Below are 19,570 nucleotides of genomic sequence, written 5' to 3' on the forward strand. Positions count from 1 at the left end.
CAGCTGAAAGCCCCCTTACCCCTTGTCCATAGCACCCAGTCCCTCTCTCCCTCCATCAGGGGTAAGCTGTATATTCGGTGGTGTTGAGAAGTGTTGTTAGTTTACATAAAAAGGTGCTTAAGAAGATAAAGGTGCACAAGCTCTAATGCTCTCAAATGCTCCAGGCATTTAAACGTGTCTGATGCCTGCATACCTTCCAGCAGTGCTGCCAGCCAGGCTCTCAGCAGGAATTCGTGGTAATTAAACATGCTACAGACATCCACACTTTTACAGAACCACTGATTCAAATTCTTAGGGGTGGAAAGGACTTCTGGAGAGCATCTGATCCAACCCCCCTGCCAAGGCAGGGTCACCTGGAGCAGGTGACCTCCCTCAGCAGCCTGTTCCAGTGGTCTGCCACCCTCAGTGGAAAGAAGCTCTCCCTTGTCTTGAGGTGGAAATTCTTGTGCTCCTCATTGCTCCTCATCCTGTCCCTGGGCACCATGAAGTGTCTAGCACTATCCTTTTGACACCTGCATTTGAGACATTTATATGCATTAATGCAATTTATATGCAGTCTTCTCTTCTCTAGACCAGACAGGCCAAGCTCCCTCATTCTCTCCCCCTGAGAAATGCTCCAGAGCCCTCATCACCTTTGCGGGCCTTACTCAAATAAGGACAAGTGCAACTTTACCTACAAACAGCTACTATTTGTGAGGGCAAAAAAAAAGTAAAAAAGGAAAGCCTCAGAGAAAAAGCTGGATGCATGAGCAACACACATGCTCATACCACACTGTGGGTGCTGCAGCTCCAGCACCCATTTCCCAAGGTTTTGGACTCTTACACTTATACAGCTCCATGTGCATGTGTGTCTACAGGCACAGAATCACGTAATGGACCAGCTTGGAAGGGACCACAGTGGGATGTCTGGTCCAACCTCCCTGCTCAAGCAGGGCTGTGTCCAGGACATTCTTGAATCTCCCGTGAACGAGAATCTTTAGTCTCTCTGGGCAACCTTTTCCAGTGCTCAGTCACTCGCACAGTAAAGAAGTTCTTATATTCAAGCGGAACTCCCAGCGCATCGGTCTCTGCCCGTTGCCTCTTGTCCTGCTGCTCGGCACCGCCAAGCACAGCCTGGCTCCATCCTTTGGCACCCTCCCTTCCACACTGATAGACGTTGATGAGGTCCTGTCTCAGTCTTCTCTTCTCGAGGCCGAGCAGGCCCAGCTCCCTCAGCCTGTTCTCACACGAGAGATGCTCCAGTCCCTCAGCATCTTTGTTCCCCGCCGCTGGACCCGCTCCAGGACTCCCTTGCACTGCACTGGACACAGCACTCCCGATGCGGCTCCGCCAGGGCTGAGCAGAGGGGCAGGATGCCTCCCTCCCCTGCGCAGGTACAACCAGGAGCAGCAGCGGCTGCCGGGGCACAGGGCGGGCAGGCAGAGCCCGGCCGAGGCACCGCGACGGAGCCGCCGCTCTCGCCGGGGCGGGGCCGCTCGCCAGGCGGCAACTTCCGGCTCGGGCCGGCCCCGCCCCGCCGCAGCCCCGGGTCCGCGCCGGGCCAATGGGGGCGCGGAGCCGCAGCCGGGCAGGTAACCCGGCGGCCAATCAGAAGGGCGCTGCGGGAACAGGTGGGCACGGCGAGGCCCCGCCCCCCGCCCCGCTGGCGGCCGCGCCAATCGGGGCAGGGAGGGAAGCGGCGAGGGAGGGGCTGCCCGCGGCTCCCGGCGGCGGCGGCGGGGCTGCGCTCCCTGCCCGCCCTGCGCGCCCCCCGACGGCCAGCCCCGGATAGCCCCGGCTGTCCGTCCGTCCGTCCGTCCGGCGGCCGCGCCGGGAGGGCTGCGGCGGCTCCGCGCCGAGGGAGGGAGGGAGCGCGGAGGCAGCAGCCATGGCACTCGTGGCTCCGGAGACTCGGAAGTTCACGCGGGCGCTGAGCAAGCCCGGCACGGCGGCCGAGCTGCGGCAGAGCGTCTCCGAGGTGGTGCGCGGCTCCGTCCTCCTGGTGAGTGCGGCGGCGGCCCAGGCGGGGCTCCGGCCCGCGGCCTGGCGGGGCTGCGGCGGTGGCCCCCGAGGAGCAGACGGGCCCTTTGATCCCCGCCGGGCTGTCACGGCGGCGGGCTTTGATTCCTGGCGGGCGTGCGGCTGCTCGGGCGCTGCTGCGGCGGGCCGAGGTGCGGTGCAGCCGCAGGCGGGGCGGGCGCTCCCGGCCGCGGGGGGAGCGCGCCCGCCGCGGGATGCGGCTCCCGGCGGGCACGGCCGGGCGCTCCGCCCGCTCCCCGCGAACTTCACCTGTGGAGCGGGCAGCTGGCGCCCGGCCTGACGGGACACGGTCGCTTTCGCGTGTGTCGAAATAGCGGCGCGAAAGTGATTTTTCATCTCGCTGCTCCCTGCTCTCTTTACAACTAAGATGCAGTTTTTCGTTGTGTCGTGCGGAATGGAAGATGTGCGCTGGCAAGTGCAGCGGGAATGTTTTAGTGTGTTGTTTATCCCGCTGTCCTGTACCCTGCTCGCACATGGTTGCTGCTCTCTCCAGTGCACAGTTCATTGAATTTCAGGGCGCGTTCATTTAATTTCAACTGCTGAAAGTGACTTTGTGTAAATAGTTGTCTAAACCAGGTGTTTTAGTTTAGGGAAGGCTGAGAGGGCATCTCATCTGTGCGTATAAATATCTCAAAGGCAGGTGTAAAGAGGATGGTGCCAAACTGTTTTCAGTGGTGCCCAGTAAAAGGACAAGGAGCAATGGCCATAAACACAAGAATTTCCACCTCAAGATGAGGGAGAACTTCTTTCCATTGAGGGTGGCAGACCACTGGAACAGGCTTCCCAGGGAGGGCATGGAGTTTCCCCTCTCTGGAGACATTTGAAACCCACTTGGATGCGTTGCTGTGTCACCTGCTGCAGGTGACCTGCCTTGGCTGGGGGGTTGGACTAGATGATCTCCAGGAGCCCTTTCCAACCCTAAGAATTTAATTCTGTTAGATGCTGTACTGAGGCAGCAGGTGATGACATCTTAAACAGCCTCAGTAAGACTTTCCAGGGTTTCTCTCCCGGGACTCTTATTCATGGTATGCATTTGTTTTCTTTGTGGTTTTGTTATCTCCAAGGGGAATGTTTCAGTAAGCATTTAACTCTGTGTAAGTGAAGAAGTTTTTGTGCTGGGATTCCTGGCACTGGAAGCTGATCTGTCCTTTCTTCTTTGCTCTTGCTAAGTATGATCTTGTCTTTTTTTAAACCTCCTGTTGGGACAGTGTCTTGTCACAGGTGTGTGTTTTGAGAGTAACAAATGCTGTAGCTGTGATTGAAAGACAAATACCTTTTTAAAAAAGATGATGGCTCTAAAATTAAATTGCTCTTTACTTACCTATACATTGGAGAATTTATAAAATATGTAGAGTTCAGAGTCTTCCTGGATACTGACAGCTTTCCACAAGGTGCTAGCACATTTACATGGAGTGAGCATCCAAATATGTTAACACTTCTCCAGGGATCAAGTACTTTTTGGGAACTGTGCAAAAAGAGTATATGTATTTAAAAAAAATTTTTCATTTTGGGAGGGGCACAAAAAAAGATTTAGGTATTTTCAAGACATAAATTTTTTTTTTCAGTTGTCTGCAACCCTGCCATTCCCTCCTCTGCCTTTAGAAGGTTTTTCCTTCGTTCACTCATGACTAGTGTCAGTGAGTTGGAAAATATTTATGTGCATCTTTAATTAATTCAGGCTGACCATAATAATGGCAAACCTGGATTAATTAAATTATTAAGTACGTAATAGGGTGATAGGCACTAATATCCCAGGTGTTTTTATACTGTCACAACAGCATATTCTGCAGAATTTTATGGAGATTAAAGAATTGATGGTGCGGAGTGATGTACTGTCTTGATCTTATCCTGGATAAGGTCTTCATCAGCATTTCAGAGAGCAGAAGGGGTGACTTACCATTCATGGTGACTTAACATTCATGTCAGGTTTTTGATCCTTTTATGTTAGCTTGATGCATTAAGCTGAATCCCCACCTCCCTCACGTACAGTCTTGTGCTGAAGTTCACCTTCCTATTTCTGCTGTATTTTACCCAGGCTGCTATGTCTCTCTTACTTCTTCTTTTTATCACTGAACTCCAATGTGCTTGTGCTCACACTGTTTAAATAATGAAATAAAAGGCTAGTAATTGCAAGTTGGCATTTACATTTTCTTCCTCCTGTTAAAATACTGTAACTCTTTTTGTTGAACATTGATGTTTGGAATGAAATAGTACTTTTTTAAAGGAGAAATTTTGGTGGGATAGTGCTGTTTTTTGCTATAGAAGACTTAAAAAAAAAATTGCATCTCTAAGTTTGACAGGTTTATCTGTTTCTTATCTGTTGGAGTTTCTGGGCTTTGTTATCTGAACAATCTCTTAGGCTGACCTGGTGAAAATACGAGTCTTACCAGTGTTAGAGTAGTTGTGGAATGCTCTGTTCAGATGTGGGACTTTAAAGTAAAGGAGACCCACTTTCCTTCCAAAGCTGCCTCTCAAAGCCCTTTGATATAGCGCTTTCCCAGGATTTTTTCAACTGAGTTGTCAACAAATTGTCTTGCTAAAAACATAGTTCAGCACTGGTAACTAAAGGGATCTTACTGTCATCACTTGCTCTTGAGCAAGTGCTGAGGTTTTCCAGTACTGAAAAACTGCTGTTCGCCATTGACTAGTCGTGTTGTGTTGAATCTGGAGGTAGGAAGGAATTAATTCAAACTAGTAGTTCATGGTGGATGATCTGTCCAGATCTTTACAACCAGCTATTGCTTTGAACTGTACATCTCTGCAGCAAATGTACTGAGCAGTGATGCAAAACATCCAGCCATTACTTGCAGTAATAGATAAATGGGAACTATGAATATCTCTGAGCTTGAGTAGATTCTGTAAGTTGCTATTGTGGCTACTGTTTAACAGTTCCATCCATTTTTACAATCAATAATGTGTGGCTAGATCGAAAAGGGAAAAGAAAAGCTTTACCCATATTTAAATGAGGTTTATTAGATCACATTACTAAAATATGCTTATTTTATTAATGTCATTGAGATTATATTGATGAAAGAGAACTGAAAACAGCATGTCAGCAGGATAGTGTATTGTATCTTAAATTTTCAGATTGCTCTTCATTGGATCTAAAAATCAAAGACTTTCAACCAGCTGACAGACTAAATAACTTGACTGTAGTAAAAAAACATGAAGCAGATGTGGTTTGCCAAGCTAGTTTTCATCACAGAATGAAGCAAGCTGTCTTGTCAGCATTTGACATCTCATACATTCTCTCTGTTGGATATAGTTTGCTGAACCAACAAGTACAGTTTGGTTGGCTGAAAGGAAATCTTGTTATTTGGCAATCAGCTTTTCACTGTGTTGTAAGGCACATAATGTATTTCTTGATTATTTGGATTCAGTTTTTATATTTTCTGCTTGACAGTAGCATCCTTGCTGAATATCCTCTTGTGCATTGTTGATGTTGTTTTGACTTCAGACTTGTCACGTGACTTAATTTGATGCCTCTGGCCACCCAAATACATTTATGTCTGAGAGGGAAGATTGTGGGGATGACAAGTGTGTCTCCTAAACCAGCAATCTTGCCAAGAGCAGTCTTCAATGCAGTTTTAGTATTATGCATAATTGAAAGTGATGTCCTTAAGTGAGGATGAGTTACTCAAAGCATGTTGCATACAGATCAGTGTCTCGTTCAGTAGTATGTTAATTATAACTCATCTCAGTGACAAAATTACTCTACATTAGGGTTATTTATAATAATATACCTATATTAGAACTGACATTTAAGGATAATAAGCAATTAAGATAATGTTTGGCCTATGAAATTTGATCTGCTTTAGCCTAGATGTGAATAAAATGTCTTTTTTGAATACGCAGATAATGAAAATGATTAAATATGCCAAATAATGCAGCAAAAGTTGTTTCCCCATGTCAAAATTAATATTATACAGAAGAATTTTGCGATATGGGAAAATAGGATGAAATCTTAAGAGATTCCCAAATTGCTCTATACATTTCTTCTTTTTGGTTTGGATATGTAAAATAGGTTTTAATTATTTAAAGGCTAGAACTGTATCTTAAGACAGTCTTGGGCTTCATACGTTAAATACCTGATGGAGCTCTTGAGTTCAAAAACTTCTGGAAATTCAGCTTTTCAGACATGGTAGAAAATCAGTATATCACAAAGGCAATACTGAGTCTTTGATCTCAAATTCATTGGTATTCTTTCTTTTCTTCATAAGAAAACTTATCTCAACTTGGTCCTTCCAGTCCTGATCTCTGCTTCCTGTGAATCTCAACTCCACAAGAAAAGATGGTGAGGTGCCTTCTATGCTGTATTATTGCCAAGTTTTTAATAGTGTTTCCCCAGAAATACTGGGAGGATTATGTGGTATTTATTTTGGGTTGGCATTTTCCTTTCTGATTCCTGTATCATTTCATATGCTCTGTGCACAGAGGGCTTGTGTGCTTCTCTCCACTGCAGCTTCTCTGCATGTGATGAACAGAGTATTTGGATGCTCATTAAGTGCCAGATTTCAGTTGTAGTGTGTTTGGAAAAGAGGGTTGATGGCTTCCTTTAGCCAAGTAGGAATTCAAAAGGGGTATGTAATGCTGAAGGGATGAGGAAGGACTGGGATCTTTTAGAGCTGATGGGTACAGAAGAGCTGGAAACATGGATGAAGCTTGAGCTTTCTGTACATGGAATGTGAAATTGTATACATAAGGAATTTGGAAGCAGCAAATTGTTATGAATGGGTGAGTGAAAGCAGGGAGATGTTAACTGACACTCAAGATTTTACAGGAAATATTGTTGCTGGCAATGAACATCACCATAACATATTTCATCTTGTAGGAATGTGCTAAAAATGGTGATGCTAATTCAGTCACTCTGAACTGCTGAACTTTCTTTACCTGGGGAAGAAGCCTAGTACTTGACCCTAAGAAGTTATTTTAGTTTATGGTATGTACTGCTTACCTTTTGTAAAGGAAATAAAAATTCTCAGAGAATAACCTATTTTTAATAAAGATGCTAATTTTATTTTTGGAAAGTGCAATATATAAACTTTTTTGATTGGATACAAGGTAGTAGTTAGAACACTTCTGGAAAGTCTGATACTGCAAAGAGGACTCACTGGGTGTGAGACATTTCTGTAGTTGTAAAGATTCAGAGTCTGGGTTACAGTACTAAAGTTTCTATTAAGAAATACCATTACTCTTATTTGAATATTAAAGTTCTTGCTCAGGAAGGCAATTTGAGAAACAAAATACAGGACAGTTGAGTTTCTGTGTGAACAGGTAGATGTTTAAACTTTCAACAACATTAGATCATTCTTGTGAGGTGCAATTTCATTCTTTATTATTTTCTGGAATTTTTTCTTTCCTGCTAGACAAGGATAATTATGTTTAAGATAGAGGAATAAGTGCTTTATATAAGTAGTTGTTTCTAAAGCAGCAAATGTCAGATGTACCTGATGCTGGCTTGGGTTTTCCATCTTACTCAATATGGGATACCACAGCATGCCTTATCTTTCCTCTCTTCCTCCCACTCACGCCCTTTAATCCTCAATCAGGATGTTTCTATCTCAATGGAAGTAGAACTCATTACACCTACATTTAAACTTGGGACTTTCACAACACTGTGATTATTATTTTTTTTAAGATCTTGTGCAATAAACTTAAAAGCATGTATCTCACTTAAAGTCATTGGTTATGCTACATTATGCTTCAATGCAAATGCTTCAAAGAGGTCTGTAACCACTCATCTTGAAGACTAGACCCTTAGTGTAAACTGTCTTTTCTGTTGCATGGGTGTGAGTGCTCAAGTCATTTTTAAGCCTGTGTGGTCATTGGGCTCTCTTCTGAGTAGAGTGTACTTGAGATTAGATGACCATCAGAGATATGCATGTGTATGCAAGATCAGCAATTTGTGAACTTGTCCATTTTGCCAGGTATTTGTATTTTGAGGTAACTTGGAGATTCTGACAAATTCATGTTGGTCTGCTCTAAAAATAGTTAGAGGTTATTCATAAGTTATTGAAGCAAATAGGGGAGGTCAGTTTTCAAGACAGCAAGCAACTTGATTGTGGCCTCCTGAGAAATGCATAGCCTATATTGCTTTTATTTATGAATTTTTGTTATTGTTAGAGGTGGTTTGATGCCAATGTTTCTTTATGGAGATAAAAGGTGCAACAACATCTTTTGTGCTGGTGTTCAGGGAGCTCTCATTTAGACCTGAAGTTTCTGATGGTGGCTGAAGAACTTACTAATGCAATGACTATAAAAAATAATATGTATTAAAATAATATATCTGTAAAGCTTCTTTCCTTAGCTAGTGTTTATTTTTTATTTTGAAATGGAACACTCTCAAGTACTTCATTGGGCTTGGGTAATCCATCATTTTATGTGAGTAAAGACAAATCCATTTTTCTTGCCCCTCCTTAGATTGTCTGTGTCCATGGAGAGCATTAATTATGCAAGGCAGAAAAGTTGCAGAAGTAGTCCATGAATGACACAATGCTTTTCTCATTGAAGTATTTTTGAAATAACTTATTTCTAAAGACAAGAAGATACTCCAATAATTTGGGTGAGGTAGCTTATTCAAGACCTAGATTTAGAGGATGGATGGATGGATGGATGGATGGATGGATGGATGGATGGATGGATGGATGGATGGATGGATGGATTTGTGAAAGGTGGCTAACATTTTGTCTTAGTCCAGAGGCACTGATGTCTTTGGTCTCTTAAATTTAATAATCTATGAGATAGTGGTAGCTATTGCATCTTGAGAAAGCTATGTTTTTTGAGTTTTTTTAAATTTTATTTTACTGTAAGTAAAGTTTTTTTGTGAGAATGAAAGTGAGCATGTATTATCTCAAAATAGAGATTTTGTCTGGCACTGAAGATGCAATAAATTAACACACATTGAAACCTAATCCTTTTAACATTATGGACTGGATTTCTTGTATTAAGCAAGGGCTAGAATTCCATTGGTGGAATGGACTCTGCTTTAGAAAAAAAGTGTGCTAGCTTATCTGAAGGTCTTCAGAAAGTTGATCAGAAACTCTGAATGGGATTTTATGAAGAAAACTCTTGTGGACCAAAAGCGTTTGGTCAGAGAAATTTAACATCTGTTGCTGGTGTTGTCTTCTACTTACACATTGTGACCATTTGGGAGAAATAGCAGCTTAGCTGCAGATACATGAAGAAAATGAAAAGTCTTAATCTGACTGCAACAAGTGAGGGATGGAATTCTTGGTTAGTGATCCAAGGATGGATGGCTGCATCTGTTACAGCAGTTTGTCATCTCCTCATCTGTGCCCAATGAATCAGGTATAAGAGGAGGAATGGGAAATCCAGGTACTGTCTTCTGCATTCTCCTGCTGGGTCCAGAGATTCCTGGCAGTTCAAGGGAGGGGAAAAATGAGGAAGAAGAAACCAAAAGTCTTTGTTAAAAAGTCTGGATCTGGCACCTCATGCTGGTGAAACTAACCATTCCTTTCTGTGACTAGGCAGTGTTACCTTGGGCTTGGTGGTGAATATCCAGAATTTTTTTTAAAAAAGGGGCAGCAGGTAAGATGTCTCCAAGGGATGGGATGCAAAGGAGTGCCATGGTTCTGTCACACAGTCCCAGGCTGCCTGAGCCTGTAAGGGACCTTTGGAGTTTGGTCCAACTCTCTGCCTCAAGCAGCATAGCTTAGAGCCAGTTGCCAAGGCTGTGTCCAGGGAGCTTTTGAGTATCTCCAAGGATGGAGACTCCACAACCTCTCTGGGCAACCTGTGCCAGAGCTTGGTCACCCTCACAGTGAAAAAGTGCTCCCAGCTGCTGAGAGGCAGCTCTTGTGTTTCAGGTTGTGCCTGTTGCCTCCAGCCCTGTCACTGGGCAGCACTGAGCAGAGCCTGGCTCTGTCCTCTCTGCACCTCCCTGCAGGTATTTATACACATTGATGGGATCCCCTGAGCCTTCTCCAGGCTGAACAGTGCCAACTTTCTGACTGTCCTCATGGGAGGGGTGCTCCAGTTCCTTAATCATCTTTCTGGCCGTTTGCTGTGCTCTCTCCAGCACATCCATGGCTCAGGCAGATTGCAGGCTCTCTCAGACTGGAGTGCTTGTTGGTGTCAATGTTAATGGAGGCTTTTTCTGCAATTCTAGTTTTAAACCTCTGGGTCCATGCCAAGTTTTGGGTTGGGGCCCTCTCTGAATAGAAGGGCCCATTCCACTAGAGAACCAGCTAGAATTTTTCTTCAGCTCAGTAGCAGATGAAAAGGATGCCAGGTAGCTTTAGAACAACATTTGTAATTCAACCCCTGCAACTGTGTCAAAAAAACCCAAACAAACAGAACATGAAAGTTCTGGATCATTTTTCAATCTGGAGACTGGGAGGAGGAAGAAATAAGTCAGCTGAGGCTGCACATTGCCTAAAAAAATCAGGTAGTGTTTCTGTGGAAAGGTTAAATGCAAAGCAGACCTTGTTTTGTGCAACATTCTCAGTAATGATAGTTCAGAAAGAAAGTGCCAACTTTATAATTCTGAGCAAATCAAGGAAACATGATTTAGACTATTTTTTTTCCTCCTGACTGTATTTATAGTAGTCATGGAAAATTTCTTCTAGTAACAATTCTAGGAAAGAATACGGGAAAATAAAAAATGTAGGACACCGACTCTACAAAAGTAGTCACTTTTCAAAATGATACCTTACTCTTCTAAACTTGTTTAAAGTTTTCAGGGAAGAATGAACAGTGTTAGTCCTTACAAGTTAAAATTAAATAGTCCCTTCTGTAGTTTCTTCTACTGAGAAACATATTTTTTTTCATGCAGTGGAAATATCAAGTGACCTCACATAAAATTAGCTAAGCTAGCTAGATGTGCTTTAAAACACAACTTTTCCCCAAACCCAAATAAAGCAAGAGAAACAATGCCAAACCACCCAAAATGAAAAAAAAAACAAGGGAGATGAACACATAAATGTAGTCACAACAAACCTGAGAGGGAGTAATGCTGATCCATAGCTGCTAGGGTTCAGAGAAGCCTGTAATATAGACCCATCAGTGTAAATAAATAATCCTTAGCTGCTGCTTTGTGTACTTCTGTGTGTTTTTTGATACTCAGGTGGAGCTATTGACTTAAGAAGAAATGGCATGTTGACAGATACTGATCTGGGTTTGGAAATTTGAGGCACAGATGAAACTGTTTTTAGTACTTCCAGGTACTCTGTGGGTGGGGAGGAGTTGCTTGTTGAATTCAGAGATAAGACAGGAGCTTATATTTTGACTACTATCAAATTATTCTCCCAACACAGAGTGGGAGAATTTAAATCAGAATAGATAAAGTTTGCATAATTTGAAGTAGGGAAAGCATTTAAAGATCGGGTTACATCAGTGCAGGATGTAATACATTTCACTTGTTATAGTACCCAGATTGTAAAGCAGTTAATTTCAGGAGCCTGGAATTCAATGTGACTGAGCTTATAGACATAAAATTTGGTTTCATCCGGCAAATCCAGAGCCTCCAGTGCCTTTGGACGCTTTAGTTTTGATATGGAGATATATGATCTTGCTACCTTACTGGTTACCTCATGCACAGCTGCCCTTCACAGGCTGGAAGGAGTGCTGAAACATACATGAATGAGAAGGTATAGATGCTCCACAGAAAGAGCTGGGTGTTTTCCTTGGAGAGGTGAATGTCAGTAAGATAATTCTTGTTCTCATTTTAACAGGCTTGTCAAGAAATCAGAAGTCAATTAGAAATGCTGTGAGTATCAACGTACAGAAAAGAGGATTGAGTTTTGAGGTGATGGAAGGCTTGTCATCCATTTTCCAGTTTGATCACATTGGCAATACTATTTCACACTCTGTTCTTTAATGTTGCATAATGGTCTTTATATCCCTTGGTTTCAGAAGAAGTCCTGTCCTTCACCAGGGTGCTGATTCTGACAGAGAATCTGGTTGCCCTTCACTTCATGCCTTTCTGGGCTTGTTTGTAGCAGTGTTGGTAAGGCACTACCAGGCAGCAGAATGATGCAGAACTGAAGCTTTGTGAAAATGAGATAGAACATGGTCTCACCTAGCCCATGTCTCATTTTTCCCAGTACAGTGATGTTGTCAAATGGTATTTCAGATGTCTTTCTGCTAGGCATATTTGCACCCACTTGCACTGGCACTTACATGTGCAATGTCATGTCATCTGATCTGGTAGGTGGTTTATGTAAAAATTGTAGTAGGATGTTTGTCTTTAAGGGATGTTCAAGGAGGCCACACTCTCACTGTTTGCTAGTCCAAAAGGATTTTAAATCTGTGTTGGTCCTCAAACGTCAGTGAGTTTAAAAAGAGCATTCAGGTTAATGAATAGATGACACACATCATAATTATTTGAAGGATGCTATTCTAGTTTCCTTCAGAAATTGTCCTGGGATTCTTGCTTGCCAGGCTTGTTATCACTTTGGAGTTATTTGCCTGGTATTGTATATGGCTTAATATGGTTGTTATATTAATTTCTTCCCAGCTAGAGCATACAACATGATCCAATAAGTTTTTCCTCACATTAAATATGGGGTACCTATTAGGAAAGAAAAATCAAATAATCCTGCTCTATGCAGTCTTGCTGATAAAGTTCAAGGGACAATACATCCAGCATAATATTTTGGCAGCAATTCATCTCCTGTAGGGGAAGTTGGAACTTGCTCCTGGCAGAGCTTGGAACAAAGGAAAGGAGAAAGACCTGAACCTGAATGACCTTCTTAGACAAATTAAAAGTAAAAAAAGGAAGTCTGAGCCTGAAGTTTCTGCTGCTCTTACCTGAATACAGTAAGCTTGATAAAAAAATGGATTTTAATTTTTTTTGTCATCTGCTGTATTGTTGACCATTATTTATTCCATCATAGTTTCATCAGAGTTTCTAAAATAATATCCTGTAATTACTCTATTGTAGCCCTCTAATAGAAATAATATTCTGTTATGGTTATTGTATCAGCTACTTAAAATCCCAGAATGACCACTTTACCTTCAGAAACCTGAAAGTTATGTGACCACTAGATGGAGTCCACTGAGCATATTTCAGTATCAGAAACCCTGTGTTATGGCTTGCAGTGTTGAAAGGGGTAGGTGTTTTGTGTCCCATGCTTAGCAATAAATGCTCATTTATTCGGTTTAGATTGGCTTGGCCAACTTCCCAAAGTTCTTTGCTTTGTTCTTGGTATGTCTGTCCTCAAGGTACCTTTGAGTTAAGTTTGAAGTGAAGGCACAGAACTGACAGATCCCATTGCTCATCTCTGAATCAAAGTGTATTATTCATGTAAGAATGGACCTGTGAGAAGACTGAACTTTCTACAGCTCTCAAATATGAAACTTAATACTATTAGCTAAGATATTTAGCATTTTACAGCTAGCAGGGCTATAAATCTGTGTGTGTCTCTCCATCAGTGCCTATGTAATTCTGGTCATATGTGTATGTAAGATTTGAAATAGCATTTCTTGATGTATGCCTCCTCGCTTCTCTGAATATATAAAAGGCATAATAGATGCAAAAAATACCTTGTACAGGTAGGACAGACTAAATCTTGCTCCAATTTTCAAAAGCATTTCCTTTTACTTTTATGCGATCTTTGGCATTTGTAGCATCTTATATGAATGATAAAGTGCCTCTGGTCTTCAGCCTGGTGCTATACTCATTATTTCTAATGCCATGGTAGCTTTTTGTTTCTGTTGGATGAAAATCTCTTCTTAGGGTCTTGCTCAGTGCACAGATGCTCAGTCAAAATTACTGTGAATTTAACCATGCTGTTCTCAAGACTGCTCCTGGAGTAACTACACTGGCTTTTTTCTGAAGGATGAAATTCTCTTGGAACTTTTGTCGTTCTGTTTCAGTGGTTAGTGTGTGGCTATCCAGTGTACCACCACCACCACCACAGAATCATGGAAATGCACTGCCTGAAATGCAGATCTCTAGAAGTCATCTAGTGCAATCCCCTGCTCAGAACAGATCTGGTTAGAGCAGGTTGCTCAGAGACTGTGGCAGCCTGGTTTTAATACCCACAAAGATGGAAATACTTCAACCACAGTAGCTGTCAGTCTTCATGGTTAAAAAGAAAGTAAATAAATCCTTTTATGCAAATGGGATATTCTGTGTCTGTTTCCTCTTGTTCTGTGACTGTATCTTCTTAGGAATTGCAACAGCAAGATTTCCTTTTAGCCTTCACTTAAGGCTGAACCATGCAAGATCTCTTAGATCTTTTCATATGTGAAACACTACGATGGCCCTGCATTAGACTCAGTCCAATATATCAATATATATCTTGTCCTGAGGAGCCTGTTCAGCATGTTCACCTTGCTGTTCAGCAGGATGTCATCCCCTCATCCATCCTTGTCCACTCATCCAGACCACATCTAGCTATTTGGGGTACAAGGATGCTATGGGAGACTGTCAGAAGCATTCTTTCACTAACAGTATTCCGTGTCCAATGCTATCTCCTAGTCCATAGAGCCAACCATCACATCACAGAAGACAAACAGGCTGGTCAGGCATAATTTGTCCTGAGTAAATCCATGTGGTCTGCTTGGAACTGATATGCATCTCTTACTCTCTATATGTCAAGAAATTGCTTCCAGAAGGGTTTGCATCATAATTTTCCTGGAGATTGCAGTGAATCTGACCAGCTTGTAGTTTTCCATATCCTCCTTACTATTCTGGAGAGCAAATATGAGGGTAACTAATGATAATCCGTATTTAAACACGTCCTCTGCTCTAGTTTTGACAAATCAAGTGCTTAAGAATTTCAAGACAAAATAAAACTCCCTGTTGTGGCCACAAAGAAATTTTCAGCATAGTTTCTTCTTTCTGAAAAAACCTTACTTCTTGAAGAGAATTACCTGGTAAAACTGTTCTATGAAATCTACATGCAGCAGTCATTGCAAAAACAATATTTGCAAAAGGAACCAACATCTGAACTTTCTGGTCCTCTATGAACATTCCTATTAAGTATGAAGTGTTTTATGTACACTTTTTACTCTTGCAGGGCTATTGGATCTTCAGGTCTTTTCTGCAGCACAGCTTCTTCTGGCAGAAGTGAGTGTGTTGCCTTTGAAATACTGTCATTGGTTTGTTAAGGCACTTCAAAAATGCCAAGTTGGTTTTCACCTATGGACTGAGGAGGCTTTAGGGCCCCATCTCTGGTGTTCTGAGCCAGATGAGAGGTGGTGCTCCACCTACAAATGCTGTCATGTTTTGTGAAAAGCAAGGAATTCAGTCAGGGTGTGTAAGATTTCTATGGAACCAGACGTTCAGTCATGTCAAGATGGCATTACTTTGGGCATTTTAAATGTCATGGACCACTTTGTAGGTAAAAATACAAGTACCTGCTTCTAATGTTTCAAGAGGTTAAGGATGTTTTTGTGGCCCTTATGCTAGGGCTTAGGTGCTTGAATCCTCCCTGAAGTATGTTCTCCTGCAGATAGGGGGCTGTGTCTTTATGAAGTGTTTTCCTTTAGTAGTGGCTTTTCTGAAGACAGAAGCATGTTTTGTAGTAACCCATTCAGTTGGAAGGTCTCCCTAGTTTGATCTCTACCCTCTTAACTGTTCAGTTTCTGTCTAGGAGTCTCTAAGTTCTCATTTTGATACTGGGAATTTTATAGGATGAGCTGAAGATTTTATATCAACCCAGGGTGATTCCCTAACCTTCGCATACATTAAGCATCGTCAAGTGGAAACTTGTAAACATTGTTTTGAACTGTCTGATTGCTAACACACATTTGATTTGTACCTGTGTCATTATACTTTCTTGGAACTCATTTGGTTGGCAAAAGGTTGCTTAACATGTTGATTTGAAATCCTCCAGTTCCCAAGTGCAAAGTGATTATTAGTAATTGACTGTAATCAGAGGAGTGGTTAGCCCCTTGAAGCAGTTTTTTGGAAGGAAACTAGAACTTCTTTATTACTTTTCCAAAAGAACATGTCTCAAAAATACATGATTCTGAACAATCTGGAGCTAACACAGCTGAATAATTCTAAATAATTTTTTTCTCCTCCTGCTGTAGTCAGTGCAGATTGAATATAGTCTGTAGCAGGGAGGAACTTGTTCCCCATATAAATGAGTGCTTTGGCTTAGGGGTGTTATGTTTGCAATGTATACTAACACAAATAAGTCTGCATGCTTTGTGGTGTAGGCCCTTTTGCATAAACCAAGAGAAGGCAGGCATTAGTGTTGTCTCCTCCTATACATTCAGTGCATTGGACACTGAGCCCTACATTCCTCTCCCTCCACTCTCTTATTTCCTTATGGAAAAAAGACCTTTCCATAACTCAGGCTCAGCTAAAGGCAGTTTGCAATGGGTAGTTTGCTGCTCATATATACAGTCTGGGCTTGTTCATATATTGATTTGTTATGCTTTGGTATTTTTACCATTGGATTAAGACTTTTACCTACCTTCATCTGTCTTTTAGCTCTCTTCAGTGGGCAAAGTGCTGTTAGACCTTTGTAAGCATTTTTCCAGCCTCCTGTTTGTCCTGGTTCTGGCCAGGACAGGGTTAATATTTGCAGTAACAGGGAGGGGGCATGGCTAGTTCCCAGAGGTTATTCTCTACCACCTTGTGTCATTTTCTGGGGACAGGGGAAGGGATCTCTTGCAGTGGGGATAGTGTGATGGTGGTTCTGGGGTTACCAGGGATGTGTGGTGAGCAGTTATGTCAATCATTCACCTCTTTCTTGTACACTGTTATAACTATTGCTGCTGCTGCTGTGTTTTCTTATTTAATTGCTGTTTCCAGTATATTGTTCCAATCTCAGCCTGTCATCTTTGCCCCTCTAGTTCTCACTGTGGAAGAGCAGGGGGCAATGAATGAGGAGTGTTTCAATGGCAATGGTTTGGAGTGTTTCAGTGGGGACACTAATTGGGCAATGCCTTTACGAAGCCATGACACCATTTCACTTTGAGATGTGAAACTGAAGTGAATAATATTGCGTTGTGTCACATTGCTGCCTGGATGGTCACTGCTTGTGCAGCATGGTTGCTGATTACAATTCAAGGAATCTCCTTAATGAAGCTGGAAACTTCCACTTTGCACCAAATTAATAAAAAGTCTGCTTGTTGGCAGACTTCGTTGCATTGTATGCTATTCAGATTTCTCCTGCTCCCTGTGGTTTCTTCCTATCCCACATGTCCCCATAATTATTTCCCTTTCAAGCTCTATTTGGAATCACAGAATCTAAGCTTAGTTGAGCAGGACCCACAAGGATCATAAAGTCCAACTCCTGGCCCACACTTGGCCATCCCCAAGAGTCACACCATGTGCACAAGAACATTTTCCAAAGGCCTCTTGAGCTCTGTCAGGCTGGTGCTGAGACCACTGCCCTGGGGAGCCTGTTCCAGTGCCCAACCACCCTCTGGGGGCAGAATCTTTCTCTAATATCCAACCTAAACCTCCCCTGACAGAACTCCAGGCCATTTTCTCAGTCCTGCCACTGATCACCATCAAGAAGAGATCAGTGCCCGCCCCTTCTGTTCCCCTCATGAGGAAGTTCTAGACTGATGAGGATTCCAGGATGCTTTTCATGATGGTGTTACCATTGTTTTGATCTATGTCAGTTTCAGTTGCTGTTTCTAAAATACTGTAGAAAACTGATGCTAAATTTATTCAAGATATAGTTGAAATTAAATTTTGTCTTAATTGGATCTGAATTAGAACACCTCCCAGGGTCATTTCCAACCTGAGTTAGATTATGGTGTTTGTCTTTTCAAATTAAATTTTTTTGTCTTCCTGTTTCTCCATAACCTAGCTAGTATTTTACAAGTAAGGTAATTTTCTAGACATTTGGAAGAACTGTCTAGTACATGATAACTTGTTAACTGACCTGTTTTTCTTACACTCTCTTAAGGTGTAAGCTACTTTTTTTTTTTTTTTTTGCTAGAGACATTTGCTATTATAAAGTCTTTGAAATTGCATGGAAAACCCTCTAACCAGTGCTTCCTTTTAATGATCTCTTAACTTCTGATACCATTTTTGTAACCTGAACTTGGTCAGGTCTCTGTAAACCTACATTTCAGATTGGAGCGAAGTGGTCTTCTGCACCAGAAACAGTTAACTTGAATGTATTTTTGGGGAATGCCTTCTGTGGTAATTCCCATGACTGTTTTCCCTTGCATGTTTGTAAGGATGTCGTTATCCAGCCTTAGTGAATGGAGCACTGCATTTCCCTCACTGACCTACTTCTTCTTTTCAAAGAGGGTAGGATAGGTAGGGAGACGTTGCTGTGCAAGCTTCATGGTTATGTATGAAGTATCTCTGTCCTTCATAGTAGAATTTATGCCAAATTCTTCACCACGTCTTTCTTTGTTCTCCCTTATGATAAAGCTGCTCATTATTAGCAGAACGGCCTTAAAACAATTGGTATTTCTCCCAGTACGAGAAATGGTAACTTCTGCCTTTCTGAATATGGGACTGACAGGAACTACTTGGATCACTGTCAAGTATTGTTGGGTTTTTGGGGTTTTTTTATTGATGTGTCTGCATGTTATTATGTTTTATCTAGGTTAGAAATGTAATGAGAAGCATATTGACATGTATTAGCTAGGCAGATGTTCGGGGAAAATGCTATTAAGTCTGGAATATTTCTTGTGAAGTATCATTATGGCTTGCAAATATTTCCTTGAGAAGGAAATTTTCATGGGGACAAATCTCTAGCTGACATCTTGAATCTGTTTATTCTCTCCCTCCCTGCTTTTAATTTAGCTTGCTTTAACTCCACTGCAACAATTGGGATTCTGTAAGTTCACTTTTCCATCCAGTTTTACAATTTGGTAGGTAAATAAGTGCTTTCAGTTTAGCAGAAGTACAAAACTCACCAGCACTGTCTGACAGGGTGATGCAGCACTCTTGTGATGTGGATTTGGACAGCTATGTTTTGCAAATTGTTTGCCTTTAAAAGTAGTTTTCAAAATTTAACATTTCTTCTCAGTGTCAGTTGTACAACAGATACTGTTGCAGTATGTGATAAATTCAGTCAGTACAGGTGTGAGTCACTATAAAACCAAGAAATGTATGTATTTTAAATTTCATTCTATATTTTTGTTTTAGGGGTGGATGTTGATCTGAACTAGATAGTTTTTTTCTTTTTTTTTTTTTTTTTTCCTTATGTGACTATTGATTATTTGCAGTCAAGGACTAGTAAATTCAGCCTTTGGCAGGTGGGAACTGACAGATCACTTTGCATGTAAGAAAGGAAGGTAAAAGTGAAGACAGTCTTCAGCTCCCTTGTGGTTTGCCTGAACTGATAATAGCATGCTCTGACAAACAGATTTGATTGAAAGGAGTGTATACAGCATGCTGGTTTTTTTGCATAGCAGCAGTGATTTAAGAATTTGCCTCTCATATTTTCAGTGTTTTGTATTGAAGCTTTTTGTTTCAGACATTAAAAAGCACATGTAGGTCAAGTAAAGAAGTGTTTGCCAGTACGAACTCTGTGCTAAGCATTCTGGGAGACTGCTTTCTTGCAGCAGATGAGGATTCTTTGTGGCTGGCAGCAGAAACTGCAGCAGTATCTTTGCAGTTTCCTTTCATCTTTGATTATGTTCTGAGGATCTCTGA

At 41.9% G+C, this 19,570-nt stretch overlaps 1 protein-coding gene across 3 annotated transcripts in view; it reads left to right on the forward strand.

Moving 5' to 3' along the window:
• The first annotated feature begins 1,870 nt into the window (after nt 1–1,870).
• The window catches only part of DOCK9 (dedicator of cytokinesis 9), a 112,393-nt gene continuing 94,693 nt past the window's right edge, over nt 1,871–19,570 (forward strand). For all 3 annotated transcript variants that reach the window (XM_084223403.1, XM_084223399.1, XM_084223401.1), the window contains exon 1: nt 1,871–1,981. The gene's annotated coding sequence lies outside the window, so the exon portion shown is untranslated. The remainder of the gene's footprint in view (nt 1,982–19,570) is intronic.

The sequence above is a fragment of the Fringilla coelebs genome, assembly GCF_963513975.1.
Source record: "Fringilla coelebs genome assembly, chromosome: 2".
Classification (NCBI taxonomy): domain Eukaryota; kingdom Metazoa; phylum Chordata; class Aves; order Passeriformes; family Fringillidae; genus Fringilla; species Fringilla coelebs.